Genomic DNA, 22074 nt, shown 5'->3' on the forward strand with positions numbered 1-22074 from the left:
CAACTGACTCTTCTCCTTTGCCTTTTGCAGCCTCTCGTCAACTGGAACCCAGACTTCGGAGGAGAGAGCTCTCGGCTCCTCGAGCAGCGCAGGCCGAGATCTGCCCGGAGAAGGAGAGCCGAGACGGGCCCCTGCTGCTGCTCCTGCTGCTGCTGCTGCTCCTGCTCCCGCAGGGGCTGCCTGCAGGCAGCGGGTCCGGCAGCCGGCACCCAGGCGGCTGCAGCCAGGGGACCCCGGCCTCCCAAGCGCCGAAGGAGAAACCGCAGCCGACGCCGAGCTCGAGCCTCTTACAGCCGGCCAATGCGTGCTGCAGCAGCTTGGGGAATGAACCAGCCTCTGGACCCGTCCCTGCTGCCACCAAACAGCGGCTGGAGCCCTGGAGACATTTCTACTTCCTTGTCGTTCACCGCTTCATCTTACATGGGAGACAGCTTGCCACGCAACCCAGCACTGCAGGAACTTCCCTGGCGCCCAAGAGAGCAAGAGCAGCGTGCTCCTGAGGCCGGCCTGCTTTTGCACTCCTTATTGCTCACGGTGAACATACAGCATGAAGTCACGGTGATGCCAGAGGAGTGGGAGCCTTGGGAGGACCCGCAGCGCCCACCTTTCACCAGCTCTGTCTGGGTAGAGGAAGGCTGCTGGCTGCGCACTGATGAAGATGACAGTGATGAAGATGACGAGTGAGCGCCCTGCAGTGGGGTCATGTCGGCGCCCGCATAGTGGCCCAAGGTGGTAGTGGATAGACCGATAGTTATAAGGACAGGTTGTTTCAATAATAAATCGTTTCAGTTGTCACTTCAGTTTGGTCATTCAGTCCTTTCCTTGAGTGCGAGATCTCAGATGCGATTTTAATTTTGTCAGTGAAAACGTGCAAGGCTTTGGCTTGGTTGAACGAGGTGTACTCCCGCAGGGAACTCATCCCGATACTTCCATCACCCGCCCCTCATCCCGCCCCGCTCGGCCCTGGCTCCGCCCGGCTCCCCGGGCCGCGGCTGCGCGGAGGGCGGTGTGAGCGGGGAGCGCGTCCCGTGCCGAGCCGACAGCCGCCCCATGGCCGTGCCGCCATGCTGCCCAACACTGGGTAAGGCGACCTGGGCTTTCCTCCTTCCTTCGGCGGGGCCGCGAGCTCCGAGCCACAGGAGCTGCCAGGGCAGAGCTGGGGCCGGGGCCGGGGCCGGGGCCGGGGCCGGGCAGAGGGACAGACGCGTGCTCCGCAGCCCCTTGAGGGCGATGGGACGCGGGGTGGAGGCCGCGGCCGGGCACGGTGGCCCCGGAGCGGCTGGGTCGGACCCGGAGTCCCGCTCAGTGCTGTTTGCTCACGGGCCGAGCTGTGTGCACGTCCAGAGGGCAAAGTGCGGCTGTGGGTGTGCTGTGGAATCTGAATTGAGTGACTGCTGCGGCGTTATTTCTGCGCTGCTAATGAACGGGGACATACGTTGACCTTATTCGTTCCCGTGTGTTGCAAGCAGTAGTCATGAGATCCTGTACGAGTGCAGAAAGTGCCCACGGTGCAGCCTGTGGGCTGCCCTGGTTGCAGCCGTGCCTGCTGCAAAAGGAGCCCACCTGCATGATTCTAACTCCCTGAACCTGTCCAGTTAACATTTCTCTTACCCCTTAGGCTGTTCAACCATCCAGACTATTATGTATTTACTTGGATACAAAAGTATTTTGAGAGATGGTAATGAAAGCCTTGCTAATGTGAATGGTGTCAGCTGTTATCACTTTGGCCTCAAATCCTTTCATTCTATCACAGAAGTCAATCAGGTTCACCAGGCTTGATTTTACCTACTGAGATTGATGATGCATTGGAACATGCTGCCCAGGGAAGTGGTGAAGTCACCATCCCTGGTGATGTTCAGGAAGGGTTTAGATGTGGCACTGAAGGACATGGTTTAGTGGCCATAGTGGGGATGGGTTGAAGGTTGGACTATATTGTCTTTTCCAACCTTCCAAGTTCTAAGATTACCTCTCATCTGTGGCTAGTTTCTCATGTCCTGGTAAACCATGTTCCTAAGCAAGGCACTACCAGTGTCTGCTCTCACTGAATCACCCATGCCACTCAGCAACGCCTTTCCCTTGTTCATGCTCTTCCTACCCACATTATAGCAGATAAACAAGTTGCCACTGGCTTCCCTTGCAAGTCTCAGCTGCAGGTGAACTTTGGTTCTCCTCACACTGTGCTGATATGCTCATGCAATATTCCCAGTTCCTTTTTATCTCACTGGTGCTTCCACTCTGTGTGACACCTTTGTACACAGGGGCTCAGTCACAAGTCGTTTGCACAGCTGTGTCAGCCTGCTGGTTGGTTGGACAGACTTGTGGGGATTTATTGGGTTAAATGCAGTTACTTGCAAACTGAGTTTTACTGTGAAAGCCTTAAGGAAAATCATGGTCATTTTTGAAAATCTGATTTTTGGCTCTTGTCTTTGGCACCCTGCATTGGGATTGTGATCCTGGACTTTGCCTTTACAGCGTGTTGAGCTACTGGTCCTCTGTGTTCAGAGGGCCAAAAGAATTAAATTACAGAGAGCTGCACTGAGTATCAAAACGTTAGAATTGGTTGGTTTTGTTGTTTTTAGAAGTCACTCCTTTTCTGCTTTTGGAGAATGCAGCAGTTCTGTTGTGGGCAGCCTTGGATTATTGTACAAAAAGTCTTCAGTGGTGGTGAAAGGCTTATATTTCCAAGAACGTTCTGCAGGTAAGAGTTAAGAGTTTTTCATAGGATTTCTTAATACTACACCATGTTTTCTATTCCCAATAGAGATAGGAAGGCAAAATCTTTTTTTCTCTATGCTTCCACATTTGATTTGATAGCGATAAAGCTCATTGCTGTCTTTTTAAATAGAAATTATCTTTGAGGAGTGAAGGAGGCCCCAATTGCGTCTTTGGGCTAGAACATATGTTGCTCATCTTAAACCTGTGGATTATCTTTTAAACTTCAACACTTGGAACATGGTTAAACTCCTCTTGCAGGTCCATGTTCCTTCTCTGCAACATCCCCTTCTCAGAGTATACAAAAAGGATTTACAACGTGCTTTTTTCCTTTTTTTTTTCCCTCCCCAATTCAATACTCATGTAAAAGGGTCAGTTTGTATCTGAAGGGGGTGGTAGGAGCTGGGAGAGTTTCTGTACTCTAGGAAGATGATGCTTTGACCCCAGAAAGTTGATTTTTCCGTGACTTACATCCTTCAAAAGTAAAATTCTATGTGTAGACTAAATATGTATCCTACTAAATATGGGATTTTTGTGTGCTTTTTGTAGCCTACACAATTTGTAAATATGGCATGTCCATGTGTGTCTTGGGAATGGCAGAAGAATTTAAAGGAGAAGTTGCTGTCAATGCTTTATGGCCTAAAACAGGTGATTATTTTGAATTGTTGTGTTTTGTCCTATACAGGTGGTCTTATTTAGGACTGATTCAGAACACCGAGCACTTCTATGTATTTTTTTGTGATCAAAGATGTTGTGTGGGTATTGGCTTTCTTTCCTAGTTCTCACTGTTGCCTTCCTGTTTTCACTTAAACTTGCCTTCAGCCTGAGCACATTCTGCTTTTTCTCCTGTCTTGTCACTGCTCCTTTCAACATGACTCAAACTTTGGTTTGCACACCATCCCTGAGTAGTATTGGACATTTATGTTAATATTTAGAATCCCCAGCTAGTTAGATTGCCAGGAAATAGATGAAGCTGACAAGATATGTACCTCTGTAGATGTAAAAAAAAAAAAGTTTTGGCTGAGTGGGAAATCAATTGCTTCTTCACACAACCATCCAACACTTCTTGCAAGTCACAGCACACTGAAGGGCCGCATAGCAGAAAAATAACTTGGTGTGCCCATCTTATACTAGCTCCAGTTTATTGTCCATGGGTCAGTGAGGACCAGGGCTGCTGTTGAAGGTTTGGTAGCTGCTGAACAAAGAGACCAGTGTCTTGAAAGCATTAGAAGCAGCAAGTGAGCTTTCAAAATTTGTATGTATCGGTGTTTCCTTGATGAAAACTGTTCATGTTCTGAAGTATAAAAGTTTGTAATGTTCAGTCTAGGAAGAAAAATGTTGTTTTGAAAGGTTTATCTGCCAAAACAAAAGTTAACTACTTTAGAGAGTGAGAGAGGTGACTTCTGTAGTATCTACATTACAATTACAAAGTTTTTAATTTAAAGAACATCATATATATGTGATCAGCTTCAATGCTGGAGATTAACACTGTGCTAGTATGGTTCTATTGGTTCATCCAGCTCCTTGAAACAAGAAAATATGCTGATAGTGAGATGTTATGAGCTCTCGATTTAACTAAAAGTGAAAGAGGTAGCCTGCCAAAAGGATGTAAGAGTGTGAATGAGTAGTAGAGGTACTGCAGGGTCAAAGTGGAAGATGCTGTATGTATGAATTAATGGAAAACCAGCAGCACTTTGTATGAAATAGATGGAAGGATGTGCAGATTGCAGGACAGTAGATGGTTTTTCATATCAGTCTTTGCCCATAGTTTTGCTATATTTAGAACAATAATAATTGGCTGTAATGTGAAAGTAGAGGAGCATAAGCCAGGAAAAGTTTGAGTTTGTGCTATTGGGTTTCTCATCTTTAACTTAGAGTCACTTTGTTATCTCACAAGTTATTGTGGGGCTAAAATTGAGATTTTCAGTATGGTAATGGCTGCAGAAAATGTTAATTGCTGATGCACGTTCACTTTGAGAAAGATAGTTGTCCTGTTAGTTTTTCATGTCCTGAATAAAGCCAGAGGAAGTCTTTGTGTGGAAAGTATTGATAGAAGCATTGAATAATATGAATATTACAAGGAGTTCTTCCCTTTATTCCTCTTTTGGTTCCTTTAATACTTTTCAAGTAAGGGAATCTTTACACTTTGAGGATTGTTTGCTGGTTGACCATTCTTCGCTGGTTGATGGTATTTCACAGTTTAGTCTTCTCATGATTTACTTTCATGTGAGAGGAGAATAAAGTTTATGCATTTGCCAAAGAGATGAGTATGTGATGTCATTAGTGTTAAACTTGTAATTTCCTGTCCTCTGAATTTTCCAGCCATACATACAGCTGCTATGGATATGCTGGGAGGATCCGGAATAGAGAAGCAGTGCAGAAAAACTGACATAATTGCAGATGCTGCATATTGCATTTTAACAAAGCCGAAAACTTTCACTGGAAACTTCATTATTGATGAAGTTCTACTGAGAGAAGAAGGCGTTAAGGATTTTGATGTCTATGCAATTGCACCAGGTAAAAGAGATCTTTAAAATGAGAAGTTTGCCAAGGAAGGAAGGCCATATGGGGAATATGGATATATTCCTTTGACTCAGTCAAAAGATGCTTTGCCTCACGTTTGAGAATGTGGATTCTGGGAAAGCACATAATAGTCCACTGAGGCTCTAATAATCAATGCCTATATATATTAAAATATATATATATATATATATATATATATAAATATATATATATATATATATATTAAACCCATTAGCAAAAAGAAAATAGACCTGCACCACAAGCGCATGTATTACTATTTACCAAATAGTGAGATAGTGTTTCTTCATCTTCAGATGTTTCTGACTGAATTTGTAAGAGGCTTCTGGGTCTGATTTTAAATGTACCAGAACCTAAACATGTCACCTCGTCTTCTTTCAACCTGTAGTTCATTTACTGGTAAATTGAGGTGCTGTTGCCTTCAGAATGGATTCCTGTTTGTGCTGTTCACCCTTACTTGGGCTTACTGTTATTGTTCAACTCCCCTTTAGGTCACCCCCTGATGCCTGACTTCTTCTTGGATGCTGAAACTGACATGACAGCCACATAATCAGAAGGCCGTGGAAGGGCAACCTCTGCATGTACATGTCGATTATTTGTGATGATAATGAATGCCTCCTCTATTTCAAGTTACTTTTGGACTACATTCAAGCTATGTGGCAAAATCTCTTGTATTTGGGCTGTTTGATTTATGGAAGTGACTTTAGTGTCTGCAACTTTCACAGTTCATAATCAGCACCTTGTTTTGAACAACCTTTTTGCTTTTTACCACCAGAGTTAAGTGGTATGAAGATTATGAGTAAATATTGCTGTAAAAAAATCACAAGCAATCAGCATATTTTGCAGGAGTGTTACATCTTTCTTGCAGTGTGAGAACTTGAGAAGCTTCTATTCCTACATGAAGTTCTCACAGTCGTACATGATGTGAATGTCTACAAGATGAAATAGAGAAGTTGGTTTTTTACAAAAGAATCAGGTTCACTTTTTCAGAATAGTGATGTTTCTATTGGAGGGCAAATAGGAATACTGAATATGTTTTATAGGAGTGCCAAAACAAATATAGGAAAGAAAGAGGCTAAGTTTGAAAAGAGCCCAGTTCCCTTGAAAATACTATTTGTGAGTGCGCACTTAGACTTTTCTGCCAGGAACTGATACTGCCAACTGCCCAGATCTCCAACACAGTAGCAATTCACTGAGTAGAATAATTATTTCCTGATACACTGACCTTCTGCATGGCTTTTAGGGGCTGCTAAGCATTACATGCCTTATAAATTGCAAATGCTCTTTCTTAATGTTAAATGAGCACATTCACTGCAGTGTAGAAAGTTGCTGATTAAAGTAGTGAATTGATTCACACCTTAGAAGCATTTGCAGAAGAACTGCTGAAAACATATATATTCTTAGAAATATAAGTGAGATAGAGCGTTCCAGCATTTTACAGAGAATCCATCTGTTTCTTTTAGGTGCTTCACAGGCATCAGGTGGAGCCAAGCTTAATAAAGAATCAGCTTCAGCGGGGCCTGTAGCAGAAACATTCAGAGTTATTCAGGGAGAACTCAATAAAGAAATAGTGAAATCCACGCAGGGCGTCTTTCAGTTTGAATTGTCAGGTAAGACCATCACTTGTAAAATTCTCAAATGCTCACTTTTCTAGCAAGTGTCAGTCTGTATTTTCACATGTAAATACTTGTCTTTTATAACTGGTCTAGGAACAGGGACATCTTTGGGTGTGCTCTATAACATGCTGCCTTTCAGAGCCAACTTCAGCACATGTGGGATTTACCCTGCTGCTGTTGTCACAGGGAGACGCTTTCTGCATCAGCAGCATGTGCTGCTCTTTTGGGGACTGTGGTGTGTTTTCCTGGTGTTTCATTTCTGCTGTGTCACCCTGCTGGCCGTGCTGCACAGGGTCAGCATGGTAGTTCTGTTCCAAACCCCTGCTGCCTCCAGCTCCACCAGCAGCCACTGCCTTGTCCCCTGACACTGTGGCACTGTGGGGCATCTGCTGGGGCTGACCTTGTCTGCACAGAGAGCGCGGGGCAGCTTCTGGCACAGCACCTCCAGCATGTCTAGCACGAAGATGGGAGAGAAAAGCAGGCGGGGGTAGCAAAGGGCAGGGCACATCAGTCCTTGTGGTGCTGCCACAGGTTCTCCCAGTTCCACTCAGGTGATGAAGGAGGCACTTGGTACCTTGACCTGAAAACCAGCAGTGGGAGTGCTGGGTTTGGGAAGCCTCCTGCAGCAGCTGATGTTGTGATGAGCATGTCGAGTGGCGACTTTGTGAAGATGTTCACTGGTGAGTAACAAACGGGTTTGGCAGAACCGAGGCAGCTACTGGTGGCAGGAAACATCTTGCTGATGGATGAGCTGACAGGCTCACCTCTCTTTGTGGTCTTGGAATTGGATGAGCTGTAGCTGGAAGTGCGTGGCCTTTAAATTCCCTTCCAACGTAAGTCACTCTGTGAGTCCATGATTTTATAATAAAAATATCTACTGCTTTGTTCAGTAGCTATTGAACTTTTCAGAGCGTAGCTTCAGAAAGCATCCAGTCAATCTGTTGAACCTCTTTTCTGATGCTTTTACAGTAGAACTTGGTAGCAAAGTAACTACTATATGATATCGCAATCTCCAGTTCCTTTCCTTTTCCTGATGATTCTGTGTCTTCTTTTTAGGTAAACTAAAGCCAACCATGGCCTTCATGTCAGGAAAATTAAGGATTAAAGGTAACATGGCACTAGCATTGAAGCTAGAGAAGATGCTGACGCAGTTTAATGCTAAACTGTGAGGGAGAAGCTGTACCAGCAGAACATCCAGCCTTTCTTTTATAATAGCAATGCTACATTTTAAAACGATAATCTACTTTTTTCTCTTTTTTTGTGTGTATAACAACTGTGGATAAAATGCTGATCTGTTAGAGAAGATCTAATTTAGTTTTATTAAGACTGAAAGGTGTTTGTGATTAAACAATTCCTTCTTGAGAATACTTCTATTATGTAACTGGTGTTTTCCTTTCTTACACTCCTTTGGAGCAATGCAACACACCTGAAGTGGGTTTTCTTTTACATATTTGCTTGCATGCGTGCATGTCCCATAAGAAGTCTGGGAGGAGCAAATATCACCTTGCAGATCTTCACACAAACACACCCCCAGCCCAGACTGCCACAAACAAGGTAATCCCTCCCACAGCACCTGCGTGCAGCACCAGAAGGTTTAAACTACAACATGTTTACAGGCACATCACCTTCCCTCTTTAGCATGGAAAGAATGGAAACTCATGAGAAAAAGCACAAATGCTCTCTAAGGGGACAAGAGCACAGATCCTCCTCCTGGTTCAAGAGCACGTGCAAAGCCAGAGGTAGCAACCTCACAGTGTTGCCAACAGAACTGCTCAAAATGTAGGGCATTTTACTCCTAAGTATGTAGAGAATATTTCAAGACTTAGAATTTATTTTCTAACTCGTGCAATGGTCAAATAGTTTATAGTCTTCAAAGCCTGTGCTCAAACAAAATTATTTGTGCTGTAAAGGTTCCATCCCTGTTGAATTCTGGTAATAATACAGAGAATGTTGAATTCATTTATGCACTCTGCAGTCCCAGCGCCATGAAAAACATGAACGAACTTTCCTTTTGAGGTGACAGCTTGCCTGTGGCTGTGTGGTTGTTCCCACACTTGGCTACATTATGCAATACTGTATGTGTAATGCTGGTTGCAGCAGTGCAATCAGGAAGTATGCCTTAGGATTGCCAGGGCTGTTACATCTGGAAGGAGATGTAAGCAGATGTGGCTTGTTCTCATCTAGATAACATGAAGAGTATTGAGGGGATAGTGCAAGAAAAAGAATCTTTCAAAAGCAGTCAAACAAGTGCTTTGCTGCATGACCTGAAAGGGTGATGGTACCAGATTGTCTTGGTGTGAGCACATGGTAAGATTTTTGTGTTAATAACTAAAGACCGTTAGATACGCTGCTGTTCTCTGAGCTGAATAAACATCAGCTGGCGGTACCTCATGTATGAGCAGAGGATGGGTGAGAAGGTGGTGTGTTTGGAAACTGGGGGTGGCTGGGATCTAGAAGATGCAGAGTGAGCTGACAAAAGGTAAAGGTTGAAAACAAAATGGGAAAAGAGTTTTGCCAGTTCCTCAGCCGGTGACCCTCCTGAGAACTGAGAGTGGGGAAAAATTAATCAGATGAAATTCCAGCTCCCTCCCTTGAAGACTGACAACGATTTTAGACGCACATGTTCATGTTGGACTACACCTCTTTTCCCCTATGAATAAAAAACCTTGCTGCCTCAAAAAACAGGGCACCTTACCCTTCTTTGATCCAGTCTTGCTCAGATCTGGAGGAGCTGGAGAGAGCTGCAGCATAAGTATTCACATATAGTAGTACTGTTAAGCACAACCTGTAGGTGACAGCAGGGCAGCAGCACCTGCAGTGCTGTGGGCTGCTCATGGGTGTGTTGCTCAATTCTATGCAGCTGGGAGCTGCTTGCAAAATGCTGAATGTGCTGTGACCAGCACAGTGCAGAGCTTTTACTCTATCTCACTTTCTGCCTTCCCTCGGAATAATGCACCTACTCTATCACAATTGCATTTGTGTAAAAATGAATATTTGAAACCCTGTTCTTTTGGTTACTCAGCTGATCTCCATTCCCTTGTTAGCAGTCCTGTGTTTTTTTATGGCTTGCACCATCATTAGTCATCTGCCTGTGCTATAAGATTCTCCTTTATCTCTCGTTTGCCTACGCCATATTCAAGCATTTCCAGGAAAAGCTCAGGGTATTGAAATATCCTTGAGTGGTCTAAGTATTCTTTCAGAATATAGGAGGAAGGAATGTGCTTTAAGCACCCGCATCTAAGTAGCTTCTGCTACTCTCATAAATTAGATCTAATCCAACACCTGTGAATAACAGCTCCCCTCTGCTTTATAGTTTAGCTGTGCTTTTGGAAACCTTAATTGTGAGTATTGTGTGAGAAACAATTGATGCAATTACATTTGCTGGAAAGAATAACGACTGTCACTTCCTTTGGAACAAGAGGAAGTACACCATTTTGTGCTTTTTCTGTCTAATACAACAGCACATGTGAGATAACTAGTGACTAGATCTAAGGGAAGACATGTAATATGTTCTCTCCACAAGTAATTCAGCTTCAGCAGATCCACTGCAGTTACATTTTCTAAGGTACCTCAAACGAGATCAAGGCTTGGCTTTTCAAAAGATGCGTTTGCATGTGGGAGGGAACCTCTGAATGTTGTGCAATGAGCTGCAGCCTCTCTTCAGCCTCTAAATTAATGAAGATCCGTGTAAGTATGTTCAGCACACAATCAAAGTGCTGCCAAAACAGTCCCATTTAATGCAATTATCAGCTACTTTGCACTGTCCGTGCTTTCCCTTTGTTGGCACCTACAACACAATGCTGTCACAAGGGGAGCACGCAGGCACACAGCCCTTGGCAGCCCTTCTACATGATGCTGGGCAGAGGTGAAAATACAAAGAGGCTCAGTGAGGCAGGCAGAGAGTGCCAGTGTCAGGTGCTCAGGTGGGGCTATGGGCATTCTGGGGACCTTCCCTGCCCAGAAAGTGTCTTTTTTGGCTCAGTGAGAGTGTTTTGAAGGCCCTCCAGGAAAGCATGATTTGGGAGTGGAAGATTGGTATGTCATGCTGGTCACACATCCATCCTAGTGCAGAACAGAGAGCATTCATTCACACTCCTACTACTGCTCCTTTAAGCTCTCCTACAGTCTGCAGTTCTGATTTACCAGCAGTCAGCAAAGAAATCATAGCTTCTTCCTACTCATTTGTCTCTAACAGTCAAATAAAACCATTTGTGTCAAACCTTTCTCTCTGTAGCACCTGCTTTGGCCTGGAGGCGTCTCCCTCAGACTCACAGATAAGCATGCTGGCCCTGAAGGATTCCAAACCATGGCTCTCACCACAGCTCCCCTCTCCCCAAGTTGAAACATACCTTTTTACAGTTATAAACTGCATGTAAAGATCATCATACTCGAATAGAATGCACATGTTTTGACTTAGCCAAATGGAACTGTGTGGTAATAGTTACTTGCAAAGAGTTTGCTCTGCTCTCCAAGCCATTTTGAAAGCTGTGTGCCTTGAAGGCCAACTGCTCTGATTTTAATGCCTCTTTTATCCATATTTCTGTGCCTAATTCAGTCATACTGCAAAAGTGAAGGTAGTTATATGGATTTACAGCACCTTTGGGTCTCAGCAGCAGCCTGGAGACGCGAAGCACATGTGCTTGGAGACTCATACTGCCCAAGTGCTCTTTTCTTCACCAAAGGTCCTCTTCCTCAGTTAGAAGGTTCCATGGTGGAGCTGCAGGATCCTTCTTCGGGGAGATTTTATCACCAGAGTGAGGAGATGATTATACAGAATTTGTCCACATGGGTGTGTGTGCATGATGACACTAAGCTGAGTGGTGCAGTTGAAGGAATGCCATTCAGAGGGACCTTGACAGGCTTGAAAGGTGGGCCTGAGTGAACCTAATGAGGTTCAACACGGCAAAGTGCAAGGTTTTGCACTTAGGTTGGAAGAACCCCAGGCACCTGTACAGGCTGGGAGGAGTGGTCCTTGAGAGCAGCTCGGCAGAGAAGGACCTGGGGGTCCTGATGGATGAGAAACTCAACATGAGCCAGCAGTGCGCTCTGGCAGCCCGGAAAGCAAATGGGATCCTGGGCTCCATCAGGAGAGGGGTGATCAGCAGGGATAGGGAGGTGATCGTCCCTCTCTACTCTGCTCTTGTGAGGCCCCATCTGTTGTACCGTGTCCAGGTGTGGAGCCCTCAGTACAAAAAAGACATGGAGCTGTTGGAAGGGGCCAAGAGGTGGGTCACGAAGATGATCAGGGGGCTGGAGCACCTCCCCTATGAGGACAGGCTGAGGGAGTTGGGCTTGTTCAGCCTGGAGAAGAGAAGGTTGCGGGGTGACCTCATTGCAGCCTTTCAATACCTGAAGGGAACTTACTGCCAGGAGGGGAGTAAACTCTTGGAAAGGGCTGATAATAGCAGGACTAGGGGAAACTGATTTAAGTTGAAAGAGGGAAGATTTAGGTTGGACGTTAGGGGGAAAGTTGTTTACTAGGAGAGTGGTTAGGCCCTGAAACAGGCTGTCCAGGGAGGTTGTGGATGCCCCGTCCTTGGGGGTGTTCAGGGCCAGGTTGGACAGGGCCCTGGGCAACCTGATCTAGTAAAGGTGTATGTTTGGTGGCCCTGCCAGGCAGGGGGGTTTGTTCTTCATGATCCATGAGGTCCCTTCCAACCTGGGTCATTCTGTGATTCTGCGATTCTGTGATTCTGTGATCAAATCCCCATCAGCCACACAGCAACTCCTGCCCCATAGATCTGACCCACATCAGCCCCACAGCATCTCCTGCCCCATAGATCCGAACCACATCTGCCCCTTAGGAGCTCCAACCCCATAGATCTGACCGACAGCTGCTCCTGCCACATAGATCTGACCCACATCTGCCCCAGAACAGCTCCCGCCCCATAGATCTGACCCACATCGTACCCACAACAGCTCCTGCCCCATAGATCAGACCCACATCTACCCCACAGCAGCTCCTGCCCCATATATCTTACCAACATCAGCGCCATAGCATCTCCTGCCCCATAGATCTGACACACATCACCCCCACAGCAGCTCCTGCCCCATAGATCTAGCCCCCATCAGACCCACAGCAGCTCCAGTCCCATAGATCTGACCCACATCTACCCCACAGAAGCTCCAGCCCCATAGATCTGACACACATCACCCCCACAGCAGCTCCTGCCCCATAGATCTCAACCACATGAGCCACACAGCAGCTCCTGTCCCACAGATCTGACCAACATCAGCTCCACAGCAGCTCCTTCCCTATAGATCTGACCCACATAAACCCACAGCAGCACCTGTTCCGTAGATCTGACACACATCATCCCCACAACTGCTCCTGCCCCAAAGATCTGATATACATGTGCCCCACAGGAGCTCCTGCCCCATAGATCTGACCCACATCTGCCCCACAGCAGCTCCTGCCCCATAGATCTGACCAACATGATCCCCAGAGCAGCTCCTGCCCCATAGACCTTACCCACATCAGCCGCACAGCAGCTCCTGGTCTATAGATCTGACCCACATGTGCACCACAGCACCTCCTGTCCCATAGATCTGCCCCACAGCAGCTCCTGCCCCATAGATCTGACCCACATCTGCACTACAGCAGCTCCTGCCCCATAGATCTCACTCACATGTGCCCCAGAGCAGATCCTGCCCTATAGATCTGACCCACAACTACCCCACAGCAGCTCCTGCCCCATAGATCTGACCCACACCAGCCCCACAGCAGCTCCTGCCCCATAGATCTGACCCAAATCAGCCCCACACCAGCTCCTGCCCCATAGATCTGACCCACATCAGCCCCACACCAGCACCTGCCCCATTGATCTGACCCACACCAGCCCCACAGCAGCTCCTGCCCCATAGATATGACACACACCTGCCCCACAGCAGCTCCTTCCCTATAGATCTGACCCACATAAGCCCCACAGCAGCACCTGTTCCGTAGATCTGACCCACATCAGCCCCACAGCAGCTCCTGCCCCAGAGATATGACCCACCTCAGCCCCTGCCTCAGAGATCTGACCCACATGTGCCCCTTAGCAGCTCCTGCCCCATAGATCTGACCCACAGCAGCTCCTGCCCAATAGATCTGATACACATCAGCCCCAAAGAAGCTCCTGCCCCATAGATCTGACCCACGTCTGCCCCACAGCTGCTTTTGCCCCTTAGATCTGATCATCATCAGCCCCACAGCAGCTCCTGCCCCATTGTTCTGACCCACAGCAGCTCCTAACTCATAGATCTGACCAACATATGACCCACAGCAGATCCTGCCCCATAGATCTGACCCACAGCAGCTCCTGCCCCATAGATCTGACCAACATCAGCTCCACAGCAGCACCTACCCCAAAAATCTGACCCACATCTTCCCCACAGCAGCTCCTGACACATAGATCTACCGACATGTGCCCCACAACAGCTCCTGCCCCAAAGATCTGATACCCATGTGCCCCACAACAGCTCCTGCCCAATAGATCTGACCCACATCTGCCCCACAGCAGCTCCTGTCTCATAGATCTTAACCACATCAGCACCACAGCAGCTTCTGCCCCATAGATCTGATCCATGTGTGCCCCACAGCAGCTCCTGCCCCATAGATCTGACTCGCTTGTGCCCCACAGCAGCTCCAATCCCATAGATCTGCCCCACATCTGCCCCACAGCAGCTCCTGCCCAATAGATCTGACCCACATCAGCCCCACAGAAGCTCCTGCCCCATAGATCTGACAAACAGATCTGACCCACAGCAACTCCTGCCCCATAGATCTGAAACCCCTCAGCCCCACAGCAGATCCTGCCCCATAGATCTGACCCTCATCAGCCCCAGAGCAGCAACTGACCTATAGATCTGACCAACAGCAGCTCCTGCCCTACAGATCTGAGCCTTATCAGACCCACAACAACTCCTGCCCCATAGATCTGCCCCACAGAAGCTCCTGCCCCATAGGTCTCAGTCACATGTGCTCCACACCAGCTCCTGCCCCATAGATCTGACCCACATCTCCCCACAGCAGATCCTACCCCATACAACTGACTAACATATCCCCCACAGCAGCTCCTGCCCCATAGATCTGACCCACATGTGCCCCAGAGCAGCTCCTGCCCCATAGATCTGACCTACATCTGCCCCACAGCAGCTCCTGCCTCATAGATCTGACCCACATCTGCCCGACAGCAGCTCCTGCCCCATAGACCTGACCCACAGCAGCTCCTGCCCCATAGATATGACCCATATCTCCCCCACAGAAGCTCCAGCCCCATAAATCGGGCCCTCAGCATCCAAACAGCAGCTCATGCCACATAGATCTGACCGACATCAGACGCACAGCAACTCCTGCACTATAGATCTGACCCACATGTGCCCCACAGGAGATCCTGCCCCAAATAGATCTGACCCGCAGCAGCTCCTGCCCCAAAGATCTAACCCACACCTGCCCCACAGCAGCTCCTGGCCCATAGATCTGACCCACATCAGACCCACAGCATCTCCTGACCCATAGATCTGACCCACATCGCCCCCACATCAGCTCCTGCCCCAGAGATCTGCCCCACAGCTGCTCCTGCCCCATACATGTGACTCAAATATACCCAACAGCAGCTTCTGCCCCATAGATCTAACCCACAGCATCTCCTGCCCCATATATCTGACCCACATCAGCCCCACTGCAGCTCCTGCCCCATAGATCTTACCCACATCACCCCCACAGCAGCTCCTGCCCCATAGATCTGACCCAAAGCAGCTCCTGCCCCATAGATCTGACCCACATCAGACACACAGCATCCCCTGCCCCATAGATCTGACCCACATCAGCCACACAGCAGCTCCTGCCCCATAGATCAGACCCACATCTGCTCCACAGCAGCTCCTTTCCCATAGATCTCACACACATGTGCCCCACAGCAGCTCCTGCCCCATAGATCTGACCCACAGCAGACCCACAGCAGCTCCTGCCCCATAGATCTGACCCACATCAGACCCACAGCAGCTCCTGACCCAGTGATCTGACACACAGCATCAGCCCCACAGCAGCTCCTGCCCCTTAGATCTGACCTACAGCAGCCCCAAAGCAGCTACTGCCCCATAGATGTGACCCTCATCAGCCCCATATCAGTTCCTGCCCCATAGATGTGAGCCACATCATCCCCACAGCAGCTCCTGCCCCATAGATATGACCCACATCTACCCCTCAGCACCTTATGCCCCATAGATCTGACCCATATGTGACCCACAGCAGCTCCTGCCCCATAGATCTGACCCACAGCAGCTCCTGCCCCATAGATCAGACCCACATGTGCCCCACAGCAGCCCCTGCCCCATAGATCTGACCCACATCTGCCCCACAGCAGCTCCTGCCCCATAGATCTGACCCACAGCAGCTCCTGCCACATAGATCAGACCCACATCTGCCCCACAACAACTCCTGCCCCATAGATCTGACCCACATCTGCCCAACAGCAGCTCCTGCCCCAAAGATCTGACCCACATCTGCCCCACAGCAGCTCCTGCCCCATAGATCTGACCCACAGCAGCTCCTGCCCAATAGATCTGACACACATCAGCCCCAAAGAAGCTCCTGCCCCATAGATCTGACCCACGTCTGCCCCACAGCTGCTTTTGCCCCTTAGATCTGATCATCATCAGCCCCACAGCAGCTCCTGCCCCATTGTTCTGACCCACATCTGTCCCACAGCAGCTCCTGCCCCATAGATCTGACCCACATGTGCCCCCGAGCAGCTCCTGCCCCATAGATCCTACCCAATCGGCCCCACAACAGCTCGGGCCAATATATCTGACCCACATCAGCTCCACAGCAGCTCCTGCCCCATAGATCTGACCAGCATCAGCCCCACAGCAGCTCCTGCCCCAGAGATCTGACCCACATGTGCCCTTCAGCAACTCATGCCCCATAGATCTGACCCACAGCATCTCCTGCCCCATTGATATGAGCCATATCTACCCCACAGCAATTCGTGGCCCATAGATGTGGCCCTCATCAGCCTCACAGCAGCTCCTGCCCCAGAGATCTGACCCAAATCATCTCCACAGCAGCTCCTGCCCCATAGATCTGACCCACATCTGCACTACAGCAGCTCCTGCCCCATAGATCTGACCCACATGTGCCCCCGAGCAGCTCCTGCCCCATAGATCCTACCCAATCGGCCCCACAACAGCTCGGGCCAATATATCTGACCCACATCAGCTCCACAGCAGCTCCTGCCCCATAGATCTGACCAGCATCAGCCCCACAGCAGCTCCTGCCCCAGAGATCTGACCCACATGTGCCCTTCAGCAACTCATGCCCCATAGATCTGACCCACAGCATCTCCTGCCCCATTGATATGAGCCATATCTACCCCACAGCAATTCGTGGCCCATAGATGTGGCCCTCATCAGCCTCACAGCAGCTCCTGCCCCAGAGATCTGACCCAAATCATCTCCACAGCAGCTCCTGCCCCATAGATCTGACCCACATCTGCACTACAGCAGCTCCTGCCCCATAGATCTGACCCACATGTGCCCCCGAGCAGCTCCTGCCCCATAGATCCTACCCAATCGGCCCCACAACAGCTCGGGCCAATATATCTGACCCACATCAGCTCCACAGCAGCTCCTGCCCCATAGATCTGACCAGCATCAGCCCCACAGCAGCTCCTGCCCCAGAGATCTGACCCACATGTGCCCTTCAGCAACTCATGCCCCATAGATCTGACCCACAGCATCTCCTGCCCCATTGATATGAGCCATATCTACCCCACAGCAATTCGTGGCCCATAGATGTGGCCCTCATCAGCCTCACAGCAGCTCCTGCCCCAGAGATCTGACCCAAATCATCTCCACAGCAGCTCCTGCCCCATAGATCTGACGCACATCTGCACTACAGCAGCTCCTGCCCCATACATCTGACTCACATATGCCCCACAGCTACTCCTGCCCCATAGATCTAACCAACATCTACCCCACAGCAGCTCCTGCCCCATAGATCTCACTCACATGTGCCCCAGAGCAGATCCTGCCCCATAGATCTGACCCACACCAGCCCCACAGCAGCTCCTGCCCCATAGATCTGACCCAAATCAGCCCCACACCAGCTCCTGCCCCATAGATCTGACCCACATCAGCCCCACACCAGCACCTGCCCCATTGATCTGACCCACACCAGCCCCACAGCAGCTCCTGCCCCATAGATATGACACACACCTGCCCCACAGCAACTCCTTCCCTATAGATCTGACCCACATAAGCCCCACAGCAGCACCTGTTCCATAGATCTGACCCACATCAGCCCCACAGCAGCTCCTGCCCCATAGATATGACCCACCTCAGCCCCTGCCTCAGAGATCTGACCCACATGTGCCCCTTAGCAGCTCCTGCCCCATAGATCTGACCCACAGCAGCTCCTAACTCATAGATCTGACCGACATATGACCCACAGCAGATCCTGCCCCATAGATCTGACCCACAGCAGCTCCTGCCCCATAGATCTGACCAACATCAGCTCCACAGCAGCACCTACCCCAAAAATCTGACCCACATCTGCCCCACAGCAGCTCCTGCCCCATAGATCTCACACACATGTGCCCCACAGCGGCTCCTGCCCCATAGATCTGACCCACATAAGCCCCACTGCCGCTCCTGCCCCAGAGATCTGACCCAAATCATCTCCACAGCAGCTCCTGCCCCATAGATCTGACCCACGTCTGCCCCACATCAGCTCCTGCACCATAGATCTGACCCCAATCAGCCCCACAGCAGCTCGGGCCAATATATCTGACCCTCATCATCTCCACAGCAGCTCCTGACCCATGGATCTGAACCACAGCAGCTCCTGCCCCATAGATCTGACCCACAACAGCTCCTGCCTTATAGATCTGACTCACATCAGCCCCACTGCAGCTCCTGCCCCATAGATTTGACCAGCATCAGCCCCACAGCAGCTCCTGCCCCAGAGATCTGACCCAAATCATCTCCACACCATCCCCTGCCCCATAGTTCTGACCCACATCATCTCCATAGTAGCTCCTGCCCCATAGATCTGACCCACGTCTGCCCCACATCAGCTCCTGCACCATAGATCTGACCCCAATCAGTCCTACAGCAGCTCCTGCCCCATAGATCTGACACATATCTTCCCCACAGCAGCTCCTGCCCCATAGATCTGACCCCAATCAGTCCTACAGAGCTCCTGCCCCATAGATCTGACCCACTTCAGCCCCACAGCAGCTCCTGCCCCATAGATCTATCCCACATGAGCCCCACAGCAGCTCCTGCCCCATAGATCTGATCCACGTGTGCCCCACAGCAGCTCCTGCCCCATTGATCTGACTCATTTGTGCCCCACAGCAGCTCCTGCCCCATAGATCTGATCCACGTGTGCCCCACAGCAGCTCCTGCCCCATTGATCTGACTCACTTGTGCCCCACAGCAGCTCCAGTCCCAATGATCTGCCCCACAGCAGCTCCTGCGCCAGAGATCTGACCCACAGCAGCCCCACAGCAGCTCCTGTCCTATAGATCTGACGCACATCAGCCCCACAGCAGCTCCTGTCCTATACATCTGACCCACAGCCACTCCTGCCCCATAGATCTGACCCACATCTGCCCCACAGCAGCTCCTTCCCCATAGATCTGACCCCCATCAGCCCCACATCAGCTCCTGTCCCATAGATCTGTCCCACATCAGCCCCACAGCATCTCGTGCCCCATAGTTCTGACCCAAATCATCTCCACAGTAGCTTCTGCCCCATAGATCTGACCCACATCAGCCCCACTGCATCTCCTGCCCCACAAATCTGACCCACAGCAGATCCTGCCTCATGCATCTGACCCACATCTGCCCCATAGCAGCTCCTGCCCCATAGATCTGACCCACGTCAGCCCCACAGCAACTCCTGCCCCATAGATCTGATCCCCCTCAGCCCCACAGCAGCTCCTGCCCCATAGATCTGCCCCACATCTGCCCCACAGGAGCTCCTGACCCATAGTTCTGACCCACATCTGCCCCAGAGCAGCTCCTACCCCATACATCTGACCCACTGCAGCTCCTGCCCCACAGATCTGACCCAATTCAGCCCCACAGAAGCTCCTGTCCCATAGATCTGATCCACATATGCCCCAAAGCAGCTCCTGCCCCATAGATCTGATCTATATCAGCCCCACAGCAGCTCCTGCACCATCGATCTGACCCTCATCAGCCCCACAGGAGCTCCTGCCGCATAGATCTTACCCACAGCAGCTCCTGCCCCATAGATCTGACTCACTTGTGCCCCAGAGCAGCTCCTGTCCCATAGATCTGCCCCACAGCAGCTCTTGCCCCATAGATCTGACCCGCATCAGTCCCACAGCAGCTCCTGCCGAATAGATCAGACCCACATCAGCACCATAGCAGCTCCTGACCCATAGATCAGAACCATATGTGCCCCACAGCAGCTCCTGCCCCATAGATCAGACCCACATTTGCCCCACAGCAGCTCCTGCCCCATAGATCTGACCCACAGCAGCTCCAGCCCCATAGATCTCACCCACATCTGCCCCACAGCAGCTCCTGCCCCATAGATCTGACCCACATCAGCCTCACAGAATCTTCTGACCCATAGATCTGACCAACATCAGCCCCACAGCAGCTCCTGCCCCAGAGATCTGACCCACATCGCCCCCACAGCAGCTCCTGCCCCAGAGATCTGCCCCATAGCAGCTCCTGCCCCATACATCTGACTCAAATATACCTGACAGCAGCTTCTGCCCCATAGATCTGCCCCACAGCATCTCCTGCTCCATTGATATGAGCCATATCTACACCACAGCAATTCCTGGCCCATAGATGTGACCCTCATCAGCCTCACAGCAGCTCCTGCCCCATAGATCTGACCCACATAAGCCCCTCTGCAGCTCCTGCCCCAGAGATCTCACCCAAATCATCTCCACAGCAGCTCCTGCCCCATAGATCTGACATACATGTTCCCCACAGCAGCTGCTGCTTCATAGATCTGACCCACATCTGCCCCACAGAAGCTCCTGCCCTATAGATCTGATCCACATAAGCCCCACAGCAGCTCCTGTTCAATATGTCTCACCCACATCTGCCCCATAGCAGCTCCTGCCTCATAGATCTGAGCCACATCATCCCCACAGCAGCTCCTGCCCCATAGATATGACCCACAGCAGCCCCACAGCAGCTTATGTCCCATAGATATGACCCATATGTGCCCCACAGCAACTCCTGCCCCATAGATCTGACCCTCAGCAGCTCCTGCCCCATAGATCAGACCCACATCTGCCCCACAGCAACTCCTGCCCCATAGATCTGACCCACATGTGCCCCACAGCAGCTCCTGCCTTATAGATCTGACCCACATGTGCCCCACAGCAGCTCCTGCCCCTTAGATCTGTCCCACAGCAGCTCCTGACACATAGATCTGACCCTCATCATCCCCACAACAGCTCCTGCCCCATAGATCTGACCCACATCTGCCCCACAGCAGCTCCTGCCTCATAGATCTGACCTACACACTACATCCGGATCTCACTACAGCCTCCCTTCAGGAAGTTAGAGAGAGCAATGAGGTCTCCCCTGAGCCTCCTCTTCTCCAGGCTGAACAATCCCAGCTCCCTCAGCCTCAACTCATACGGCCTGTGCTCCAGACCCCTCACCAGCTTTGTTGCCCTTCTCTGAACGCGTTCCGGGGCCTCCATGTCTTCCTTGCACTGAGGGGCCCAAAACTGAACACAGCACTCGAGCTGCGGCCTAATCAGTGCTGAGAACAGGGGGACAATCACCTCTCTGCTCCTGCTGGCAACACTGTTTCTGATGCAGGCCAGGATGCCCTTGGCCTTCTTAATATACAGCAAAGGAATCTCCTGAAAAGGAAACCACAATATCTGGCAACATGAAACAAAGTTCTGATTCATAAAAGACTGGCAGCAAGGCCTGAATCTCTTGTGTAATCTGCTCTTGATTTATCCCATTAGCACTAGGTGGAATGCAGAAGCTTCCTGAGACGTGATAATCAAAACCTAGTCCAATGCCTTTAAAAAAGCCTTTAAGAGATTACTCCTCCTTGGCTGTTTAAAATAAACTTAGGTAATACAAAATGTTGGAAAATTTTTGGACAGCTCCCCAGGGCCGGGCTTTGGAAGGCCGTATTGACGAGAGTCAATCAAGCTCCGGCTGCAGGCGTATATGTGTGTGCCAGTTCTTCAACACAGTA

The 22074-nt window shown here is 50.0% G+C and overlaps 1 long non-coding RNA gene across 1 annotated transcript; it reads left to right on the forward strand.

Moving 5' to 3' along the window:
- The first annotated feature begins 941 nt into the window (after positions 1-941).
- LOC146760921 (uncharacterized) lies at positions 942-8245 on the forward strand. Its single transcript, XR_014945052.1, has 4 exons — positions 942-1081; positions 5745-6863; positions 7421-7549; positions 7926-8245. It is a non-coding gene; the product is annotated as an uncharacterized LOC146760921 (long non-coding RNA).
- The last annotated feature ends 13829 nt before the right edge of the window (positions 8246-22074 follow it).

The sequence above is a fragment of the Coturnix japonica genome, chromosome 4, assembly GCF_054131305.1.
Source record: "Coturnix japonica strain WE chromosome 4, WE-NBRP24, whole genome shotgun sequence".
In the NCBI taxonomy this organism is placed as follows: domain Eukaryota; kingdom Metazoa; phylum Chordata; class Aves; order Galliformes; family Phasianidae; genus Coturnix; species Coturnix japonica.